This window comes from Thalia democratica, chromosome 7 (genome assembly GCF_965202585.1).
Source record: "Thalia democratica chromosome 7, ktThaDemo2.hap1.1, whole genome shotgun sequence".
In the NCBI taxonomy this organism is placed as follows: Eukaryota; Metazoa; Chordata; class Thaliacea; order Salpida; family Salpidae; genus Thalia; species Thalia democratica.
In genome coordinates, this window is record NC_139171.1 from 65,749,539 (window position 1) to 65,762,065 (window position 12,527).

Genomic DNA, 12,527 nt, shown 5'->3' on the forward strand with positions numbered 1-12,527 from the left:
TTTAAAACACATTATCCAATATTTGCTTGTGTTTTGACATTGTTACTTTGGTAAAGACCAGAATTTTAAAACAGAAAATTGGTTTACATTTCCTACTCAAATATAGGAGATACAGCATATTTTATTGACTGAATAGTATATATTGCCTAGTAAGTACAATGTTATTTAGCAAAGAGATTCTTAATTTTGCTACACCTTACAGAAAATTGAATCATTTGCATTTAATAACTTTCAAATAGACTAATACATTTAAAACAAAATTACTAGAATAAATATTAGTTTAACAATGTAGCTACTACATACACTATATTTATAACACAAGCCTAAGGTCATTTATCATAAATCACATTAAATTAAAGTAGTTTTGTAGCTACAAATAAACAATTTGTTTAAGTGAACAGGGTTAGTACCTTCAATCAAAAAAACTATCCTAGGTTTTTTCACATATTTAAAAAGTTTTTTTTCACTTTCAAAATCACTAAAAAATCAAGTTATTCAAAAAAATTAAAACAAAATATTGGAACAAAATCAAATTAAATGTCAAACCTTTTGAAAATCTTAAAACTATCCTAAAAAACTATCCAGAGTCAACCAGACTGAAAAAACCTTAATATTCAGAGTTAAACGAAGTATCTGGAGTGAAAGGAAACCCTACTATGTAAATAATAAGGATTAAAATGAAGCTTTATTTAGGACTTTATTAATAATTAAATGTTAACATAAGGACTTTCTAAATAGGTTTGGGTCCATAAATCAGACTTAACAAAACTATTCATTTTTGGTTATTATTATTATTTACAGGCCAAGCTCACATTTATATAAATACATTTAAGGAGTTTGATTTTGTTAACATATCTTAATTAAATTTAATAATTGTAGCTTGAAATAATTTTACAAATATACCTTAATCAACATAAATACTGCAAATATTAACTTAATGACCAGAACTTAATGCTTCTGAGTACAATGTCTGTCTCAAAAATAAAAGTTAAATTATGAAAATTAGTTACATAACCATTTATAAATATACATATAAGATATATAATAGTAAATATTTTTACATAGTTAGAATATTTATAAACTAATCATAAGAAGTACAACTAGAATTGAAATAATTTTCCAATGTCTACATTTATAATACTTAATTTTATAATTTTACATAATCAATGTTTACAATTTTCTTGTAAAGGTGTAGCAGAACTTCTACTTTTATGGACGAAATTGCACTCAGAAGCATCAGTGTTGCAAGGACTAATCAATGCAACTAAAAATGTTGACTGTGAAATATTTTGGAGCAACCTAATTGCTAAGTAAAAGCCAAAATGATTCATCAAGCGTACATTCATTAAGTCAGAGTCTTAAAGTATAAGAATAATCAAGTGTTGGGTCAATTGAAAAAAATACTATTTAATTGAAAACTTTATTATTTAACTGATCAAACTACTTTAATAGTTTGTAAACGACATGAGAAAACAATCAAATGTTTGTTAACAAATATAATTTAAAATAAAGATATATTTTTATCAATCCTATTCTGTTATTGTATTTAATTATTTGGATTTTTACGTTAAATTATATATTTTATGTACTACATAGTTAAAAAGTACTAATAAAATAATATTTTCATATTTTTTATTTTATAATTAAAAAACAAATATTTCAATAAATTGTTTAATTTTTCTTTTTTGTGACGTCAGTTTTTGCAGTAATTTATCGATTTTTAAATAGTAATTTTTAACTCAAAGCACCAACAGCTGCGTGTTTATGGAAAGTATATATTTTTAATATACAATTTGAGAGCCATAAAAAAAAGAGTTTTTATAACAAAGCTATGTGATTGATTTCAAAATAGCTGTATAAATATTTTTTTAATAAACCTAATATAAAAATGAAAGAAACCAAGACGTACTTTAATAAATAGCAGAAATAAATAAATTGTGCAGTGCATAGTAAAAAGGCAAATTTTGTAAAGACAACTCCATACATTCAATATAAAGGTTGTCTTTAATTCAGCATAATTTAAAATCTAAGTTTTAATAAATACTTAATAGATGTAACACTAAATAAATATCAGTAATGCAAGAAATACAAAAATATTCCATAAATGTATTTTGTTAGTACTACAAAATTTTAACTTTAATAAAATCTATATTACTTATAGAATTAAATTTTATACAAATAACATAAACAGCACAAGAAGAACAATCTAATTTTTAAGCAGTAAAATAGAATCTATAGAACTATTTTGCAGCTACTTAATTTTTTCAAATTAAAAATCATGGTGCTTACAATATAAAAAATACCAGGCAACTGATATATAGCTCAATGATTAATTTTGATTTTTTTTGTTTAATTTGTAAAAAAGTTCAAATGCAACTTGTTACACATGTTTAGATTAATATATTTCAAAGTACTTACTATTTGCATAAACTGCAAACGGTTCCACAGGAAAGCTTGTAATTTTCATTTGTTCGTTTGTAGGAATTCAGACATGCTCCTGAATACAAAAGTTTTTGTAAAATTTATAAAATTTGAGCTGAACTACTCGTAATTTACAAAAAAAAACATTTAAGCAAATGTTCTTAATAATTAAACATATTTAAATAAGCTATTTGGTTTTAATGCAATTTACTTTATAATTTGTAATATTTCAAACGAAAAAGTAATGAGTTTTTAGTTTTTACAGACATTCAAAGTGTTATGTTTAGTAATATTACTTAAACTATACTTAAAAATACGTCAATATAAATGAACTGCATTTGATGTTTGAACTCAATATGAAAACTATTAAATTGACACTTTTATTGGTAGAATAGTAACTTTAGTAACTAAAACGTGGTAAACCAATAAAAAATGCACATTAAATTTTCAAGTAAAACTACATTTAAAATGGAAAAATTTAAAATGTACTATATTTAATTTTTTTTAAATAACTATAAAATTCAATGTAATAAGTCGTCAAACTCTAAAAAATACAAAAATCAAAGCTCAGTGAAAAACAAAAACACCTTTTTTTTCTTAGTAAAAACTTTATTTGCGTAAAAAAAACTAGTTAAAAAAAAGATATTTGTCAAAACTAAGTATAATTTAATAATAAAAATTTAGCTAAAACTTAAAACTGAAATATCTTTGGAAATTAAGATGTTAAGAATTGTATTTCTAACTACTTTATTAATCAAATACTTTCAATTGGCAGATTTTATGAGGTAAAGTTTATTTGTAAAGTTTCTATTATCGTTGTACATTATAAACTATATTTTGATAACTTTAACAAAAATATCATTTTTTATCTTTAGTTAATTTGTTATTATAAACTCACTATTGCATGGGTCGGTCAACTGCGGACCATGAGCCAAATGCAGCCCGCAAAGCACTAATCTGCAGCCCGAATGTAATTTTTTACCTGAAAACAGATAAAATATTGTTTAATCAATTGTATATAATTTAATAACCATTTTGCATGTAACAAATGAATAAAGCTGAGTTCAATAAATAATTTTCTGTAGTTCTGTTTTAGACAGAAGTAAACAAACTAAATGTATGTTCACAGTATGAATCAGTTATGACGTCATAACGCATTAAAGTGATGCAAAAAATAAAAGAAATATTTTTAGCTTCAATTCTGACTTAAATATTTAAAGGTGAAAAATATAATTATAAATTATTTAAAAACTAGTAGTCTACGTTTTACTAATATATTAAATAAACGTTTAAAGGGAAAAACAAATTAAAAATAACTAAAGATAATATGTTTTTATGAAGACAAAAAACTTGAAAAATTCGCAGAACAGAAATATAAAGCAAAATTTAAGAAATTTTTTTTACAAAACTTTAAAATCAATTTAAAAATAAAAATTTTTTAATTGTGTTGTTCGTGTCAAAAAGAAATAAATATCTGTAAGAAAACGAAATAATTTGCATCAAAACTTAAGCTTATTTGATGGTTAAAGCTATAAATATATTATCAATAAAGTATTCTTACTTTTTTAATATATTATTTTAAATGGTCCACGCTTTTTTTTATTTATTTGTAGATGAAATCCCTCATTTTTATTTTATGAGAGACTTCATGTTCAAACAATGATAATTTTAGTAAAACGTGCATGGGTCATGGTTTACATTAAAACAGCTTAAATAAAAAAAAAGGTGCAACAACTTAAAATAGTCATAATTAAGTGTATTAAAAAAATGTTCAACATTTTTTTTTTTTTGCTTCAGTGACATTTAAAAATTGAGGGTCTTTGAAATTTACAATCCGGCATATTCTTTATGTTATAAAGTATTAAAATTTTGAAAATTAATCATTGGCCCTTGAAAACACTGCAAATTAAGAATATTAAAAAAAAATAATAATAATAGTAATAATAATAATAATAATAATAATAATAATAATAATAATAATATTTTCTGAATAAAACTTCGGTTGCAGTAAAAATGTCCAAAAAAACTCTTTTTTTCTAAGGGACCCCACTCAAAAAGTCAATGTTTTTTTCCCAAGTTAGAGGCAAAAGGGCATCCCTAGAATAAAAAAGATTTTAGTTAGTTTTAAAGATAAGGAAAATATTAGATCTTAGGTTTGAAGATTTTTTTTAAATTGCAAAAAATGCTAATCGAGCTAAGTTAACGCTCGTTGTTAAATCATTATTAGTACATTTTAATAATCTACTAAGACTTTATAACTTGTAGTAAGCTAGTAATTTTTTAAATGTATGCTTTTTAATTAAGCTCAAACGTTGTTTTAAACGAACAATTTTCTTTGTTTAAACTATTACTTGTGTATTTTTTTTACTATACTACTATACTGTGAAAACTAACACTGCTTTAGCACTTTTAGCAATTTAAAAATAACTGGCAGGTTGAATATATTCTGTAGACTTTTTTTTGACTTTTATACTTTTCATGCAAGTTATAAGCTAGAGGTTTGTTTAATTAATCTAGAACTATGTAGAAGTTTGATAACATTTGATGATTTCAAGTTCGTAAACTTAATTTTGTGACGTAGTGCAAATTTATTTTTAATGCAGAATACGAATAAAACTACCATATTGCAGTCAACCGTAATATTAAGAACCGCTAGAAATATGAAAAATTAAAGTATCAACAAATTAAAAATAACTTCTTTTACTTTAAAAAGGTAATTTAATGACTACTTTAACGACCGTCGTAGAAAATGACTTATATTACAGTTAAAGATAGCAAAACGAATATAAATGGTTAAACAATAACATAATATATGAAAACGTACTTTAATCTCGAAAAGTTTTTTGTTTCAGTTTGGTGCAATAGCAAAAAGTACTTTTGACCGTTCGCTGAAAGCTTTTTTATTTATTTTTTAAGTTTAAATACTTTATCTAAGTAGGAAAAACTAAGAACAGTAAACTTTATTTTTACAAATAACAAACACTCTATTAGCAACAAAAAATTCAGTAACTTTACATAGCTTTAAACTTGAAAAACGTGTTTTATAACTTAAATGCAAATGTTATATTCATTTCAAAAAATTACAAAGGTTATAACTACTATTTTAAATTAAACTCTGTTCTTTGTTGCCAACAGTATCTGTTTATTGCAATCAATCAGTTTATAAAATCTGTACAGATTATTAAAGCATATGAAAGTTCAAACTTTATCTTAAATAAAAAGAATAAGAATAAAATAAAAATAGATCTTATAGACAATATTTTTACGAAAAAACAAGCCTTTAAAATATACAGTTAAACATTTATATATATATATATCATATTTATATACTTATTGTTCAAAACAACATACCATTGATTTATGATCGGATTCTGTAGCTAAATGTAGGTTATAGCGAAGTTTCCTTATTTCTTATTATTTGTTTCACTCCGATCAGTGGATCTACTCCATTTTGGTGAGGTTTTTAATACTGAAATATTAAAGAAAGTTAGCAGATATCTTGAACTTTTATAAATTCAAAGTACCAACGATTAAGCTTGAAAACTTTATTTAAAAATGTCATTATTTTACAAAGTGCTTTAATCATTGTAATTTTAAGTAATTTTAATGATGTCTTTAAAGCGATCACTGAATATAATTTATACCACATTAGTTAGTTGCTCAAAACAAACCAAAACTAATGATAAAAGTGTTCAGAGCTTAATTTAAGAACCAAATTGCTTTAGTTGGTCTTAATAAAGTTAAAAAACTATATCGCAACACTTAAAATATTAATAGTATTTCGTTTTATTTTTTAAACATATTCATAGAAACAGTTAAAACGTTTTGGCTAAGAATTATTTTAGCAAGCTTGCAAATTGAATTTATAATCTCATTTAAGACTGTATAGTTGAAATTTATAACTTAAAATGACTACAGTGGTAGTGATTAAAAAAATGTTAAGTGCACAAAGAGTTTTCTATAATATTATGTTTTATTTATTTCTATCATCTCTTTTTGTTGTGTGTTGAAAGTTAATTTGTTTAAAAATATAAACAAATGTTCCATACTGAAACTTTCGATATACTGACCATAATAGTTTAGGTAACATTAAATGTTGTTATGCTGTTTATAAACAATACTAACATGAGTTGAAATAAACACATTAATTTTAAACTAAGTATTTTATAAGTATTTGTTTAAAAACCTATCATTATATAGAAAATGATTTTTAATTTTGAAACATAGTGTTCAAGAACAATTCTTTTTAGTAGTAAGTTATATGGTAAAAAATTATTTAGTATCATGTAAATAAAAAAAACAAGTAAACAGATTAAGTATTTAACTGAGTTATATTATACATAAAGACTTGTTTATTGAAGTAAACATCTGTACTGGTAGAAATGTTTCAAACATTAATAGTATCTAGTTAGTTATTATTCACTTTCAATTAAAAAAATTTAGTTTTAAATTTAACTTGGTATTTACTACTATTTGATTTTTTTTTGATGAATATAGTGTGTGCTTTAAAAAAAAAACACAAAATATTTGCCAAAAATTAAGATAGTTTCATTTCTGTTCAAGTCAAATAATTATAAAACCTAAAGTTCAAACTGTTTATTTTTCTACTAAATGACAAAAAACTCTCAAAAATTTTGCAAAGGACATGGTGTACAAAAAAATATTTTGATTACACCACGGATACAACCTAATATCATATCCAGGACTAAAAATAAATAGTTAATAACTTCAAAACTTCAGAAAATTTAGAATTAATAGCTTTTGTTGTTTTATTTTTTAACTATTATATTTTTCAAAACTGGACTAAGTAAAACTTTAAAACAGTACTGTTCTACTATTAACTAGTTGAAATGGTAAAAACCATTATGTTTAACCTTGTAAGGGGTATTTCACTTCTAGTAGTTGTTTTTATATTATAGTGTAAAACTTATAAAATTAATTGGTTATATTAAGATATTGAAAAACTTCAATAGTAAATTTCTTTGTAAAATAGAAATATACGTTAATACACTTTTTTTATTTTTATAACTTTGTCTATGGGTTAGTCTAACATGAAAAAAAAAACGGTAGTTGTTCTTTAATAAAAAATTTAGTAGGTAGATATCAGTAAATGAATTTTAATACAATGAATAAAATTTGAAGTTAGTTTAGTTGAAACTTTTAGAGTGAAATTTTTATAGAAACAAAATTATAAAAAAAAATAATACATTAATTTAATACAAACTAACTAGAATCAATAAATTTAATGATGTAAAATCTAAGCTGGTATGACAAAAACAAAAAACTTAATTCTAGCTAGACCCTATTTACCTTTTTTATACTTATAAACAGTTTTTAGCAAGTATATAAGGGGTCGAGGCTTGATTCTACCAAAAAAAAGTATATACATGAGAGTTTAAAACATTAATATACCAAAGTTTAAAATGGTGCAGACTACAAGTTTTACAATTGTCAATACTCTACTAGTTTTGAAAAGCCACAAGAAGTCGGTATAAATTATTACTTTTTGAACTCAGGACTTAAATTTTCAAAATGTCTTACTTAAGCAGTTTAAAACTTAAAAAGTTCACTAAAAAATACTTCGGTTCATAAGTCTATATAGAAATATATTTGGGTAATAAAAAGTTTACTTTATAAAAAAACTATAAGTAAAGATCATATCTCAAATTTTAAAGAACATGCTAGTATATATTTGTTTTGAAAATAGACAGTTTTACCTTTTTAACTTTATGTATAGAATTTATAAAACAAACTTTAGTATATATTTATACACGAACCTAGATAAAAAGTTATTTGATAACTGAGTAGAATCAATTAAAGTTTTTAATAACATTAAATTAAGTTTAAAAAAAAGAGATATACTGTTAAGTAAATATTTATAGGGTTGCCACTCGTTTTTTCAAAAATATTTCCATGTTTCCCAAGTTTCTTCTAGGTTTTTAAAAATACACGTGTTTGGGTCTACTTATAGTTTTGAATTAAATTAAAGGTAAAATACTGTGTTAAATAGTATAAAAGCATTGAAAAAATACTGTAAAGCTACTATAAATATATACTTTGATAAAAAGAAATTTGATGATGACAAAATCTTTTTATTTGTATGATAGAGTTTTTGAATCAAATTGAAATTTTACAACTAAACATGTGAAAATTGTTAAAATTCCAAGTTTTTTTCAAAATTTCTCATATTCCAGATTTTTCCAGTTTTTTTTGCCTAAATTGTCAAATTCCAGGTTTTTCAAGGTTTTTTCCAGGTTTTAAAGTAAAGTGGCAACCCTGTATTTAACCAAATAGTTTCTATTAACTGCAAAATGTACAAAATAGTATTTTTTTATTTAGGAAGTTTTTTAATTTATTAAGATTAAACATAAATGTATGACTCGATTTAGCAATAGCTTACATAAAAGTTTGATTCTTACCGATCATCAGACCACAGTTTGAGCTCGTCTCACAGTAATTCCACAATTTGAGTCTAAATTTTGCTGATGTTTTCTTTACTTGATGTAGCAGGGCAGCTTAAAGTTAATTAAATTTCATAATTGAAATTTACATTAAAAGCCCATATTATACTAGCACGTAGTTTAGGTATTTGAACTTTAGAACTTTATTCGGTTATGTTTTTTGATGTCGTAAAGTGTTTTTAGTAAAAATAAAAAAAATTACAAGTCATGTAAATTGAAAATAAATATAATTTTTGAAAATCTTCATAAACTATGCAAACTTCATTAACAATTATTTATAACATAATAAAGAAAGTTAAATAGAAATCAAATTAAAATCCAGATAATAGTTTATAACAGCTTATAAAAAATAGCCTTTTAAACATAAATACATTTATCTAGTCTGAGAATTTAGTTTTAAAGTAGTACCAATCCTTTAATCAAGCTTTCTTTTCTGACAAAGTTCTAACAAGTTATACAATTCAATTTAAAGCAGCTCATTATAAAAAAATTAGAAGGTTTATTGAAATAAAGCAAATAAAATATTTATTTAAAATAAACAAAAATATTACCTGACTAAAGGGTCAGCTATAAAAACAGTTTATTTAACTTTTTATAAAATTGGCACCTAACCTAACTGTAAATGCAAATAAACTTAGTTTTACCGCTTGAGTTAATTTTCGAGTGGTGAAAAACTTTATAGTGTAAATTATAGTAGAGTTTTCTAGAATCTCTCATATTTAGCGCGAACAACGGTGTTTCATATTTTAAGTAAAAGCAGTTTAAATAGAAAAATTCACTGTTCGTATTTTCGTTTAACCGTAACTTTTGGCTATTTAAGTATGAAAACACATGCTGAAAATAAAAGAAAAAAAAAAAAACACTGAAACTAATTTTGACACAACTAGAGTAAAAACAAAAGTAAGATTTGCTTTTTGTTATTTTAAGTTTTTAAAGTCTATTAAAATACTCAACTTAAATGTTAGTCCAACCTTAAAACTTATAGTGATTTTGTATAACTATACTGAACTTAAATCATACTGTCTCTGTAGACTTGAATATTTTTATATCTGTAAGTAAGTATTTTGTCTATACATAAAATAATTAATAAGTTGTACAGCTAAATATTTAAAAAACGATAAAAGTAAAACCCATAAGTAAACATTTTATTTCAATAACATAGATAATTTTCAAATAAAAGAAGAAATAATCTTTTGGTTTTGAAAAATCAAACCAACATGAAAAAAAACTAACAGTTTACATCAATGTTAAAACCAAAAAAAAAAAAAAAAGCAAAGCATTAGTTAAGTGCTTTCCTAGATAGGAGAAAATTTTAAACGTTTAGTTTTCTCCTAACGCGCTACCTGTAACTGCTTTTGGATTAATGAATTGTTAAATACAATTGTATATTAATATATTAACATAAAGTGATAATTGACATTATAAGAAAAGTTAGCTAACATACTAAAACTAGTCATAAAATTGTTTGTATTATAACTTCAAAACTCAATTGAAATAAAACCGATTTTAAAAATATAACATCCTATTAAGTGCATTATTTATAGTTAAACTATTAAATTGAATTAAAAAATAAAAATAATAGGTACGTTTTTATATTATTGAACTTAAGAAAGAAATTATACTCCAAAGACCATTTTATTCTAAATAGAGTTAGCTTTATTGTATGACAAGTAACAATTTGTGCTTGAATGATTTCATTATATTTTCTAAAACAATTGCTTTACTCTTTATGACTAATTATAAAATTTGGTATGAAAACAATTAAAATAAGAGAACATTTGCTTATCTAGCTCTACGTTTAAAAAAATTTAATATTTAATAAATCTTTACACTCTTTTAAATTAATTAAACAGCTCCTGAGCTTACTTTCAGTCCTTTATAAATTGAGGTGAATTTGCACCAGCTGTGTAACTTCCACTACCTTGTTGAATGCTTCTGGTTAAGTGACGGCTTTTAGATGAACGGAATAGCAGTGATAACAACATTTAAGCTAAAAATTATTGATTAAAACTAATTAAAACGATAACACCCACTATAAAAAAACGTTACTATTTTTATAGACACTGAAAACATGAATGGTGTAAGAAAATTTCTTTTATGAACAACAAATTTTTTTATCTTGCAATGTGCATAGCATTAATATTGGTATGAACACTAAAAACTAAGTAATAGAAGAAAAATATACATTATGAACAATTATTTTTTTCTTATCAAGATCAGTATTTCAGCTCTTAAAAAAAATACTCAGTTAAAAACCGTTAAAACCTTTTTATTATAGTAGATTCGTTCATAAACGTAGGAAGGAGTCTAGTGTAGAACTTGCTGTATAGAATACACTTTTATAATTTGTTCAAACCGGATGTGGTGCTAACTTTCACTTTATTACACATCAAGATAAAAAAGAATCTTTGGTGTTTACGCTATATTCTGTAGAGCAATTAAAAGATACTTTCTGTGAAAAGTTTCATTTCATGGTGAGAAAATTACCCAAACATGGCCAGCTTGTAATTTTGCAAGGATTAGGTTTGACTATGAGTCTTAAGCTCTCTGTCTAGGACATTTTTGAAAGAATAAATTCAAACAGTCAATGCCTACTAGAGTTATTTCATAGGAAAATTTCTATTTCTAACTTAATTGTAGCATAAAGTATTATGGATACATGCCCGTTCTAATGTTATCAACTAGACCTTATTGTACTACAAATGCCATATAAAGGCCTGGTACTTTTGTTCGAATGACGGTAAGAGTTAAGTATTACCAAAAAGTGATTGTTTGCATAAAGTTTTACGTTTATCTGTTTGTTTCTACATTATTCTACTATACTGTATCAAAACTTTAACGTAATCGAGCAATATTGAAGGATAATAAAATTAACACTTTTTACCTACGATGCTTCTGTATCTTTAAAATTCTTTGGATTAGCAACAAGCAAACCCTAAAGTCTCTGTTGTATAGCGATTTATCTTTCAAAAATGCAAATGTGACTGTCCAAAAATTTTAAAGACGTCTAAAAGCGAGACCTGTGATGCTTGGATGTTAGCACTGATGAGTATGAGGGTCTTATGACAAAAAACAAACTTTCTTGTTAAAAAGATCAAATGTAAAATAAAAAACAATACTTAAAAAACTCAAAAAGACGCAGAAATCAGAATCAAGATTATTTCTAAATTAATTGTTTATTATTTGCTATTTACTTATTATTTTATTGCATCTCAGTGTTTATGTCTGTTTTTTAGTGATTCCGAACAAAAGTAAATATTTTACCACAACATGCATAGCCGATTTTGGATAATAGTAGGATTACTGTATTATTGTTTTATAATGTTTAGTCGAACTATTTTATGAAAAGTGCTTTCAATCAAATAAAATTATTATATTGACAGTACGTAAGACTGTTGTTTTAAATTTAGTAAAACTTTATATAAATATTTAAAGTAATATAAACTTACTTATATTGAAAGACAAAATAAAATTCAAACCTGAGTTAACACGAAAAAACTTTAAATTTGAAGCTTTGGTTGTATTAAAGAAGTTTTTATATGGTATAGTAGAGATATTGAGCGTTCATTCTATAAATTAAATTTCATATTCTACCTACTTGAAGCCTTTATCATAAATTACAAGTATATCTTTGACTATCAAGTA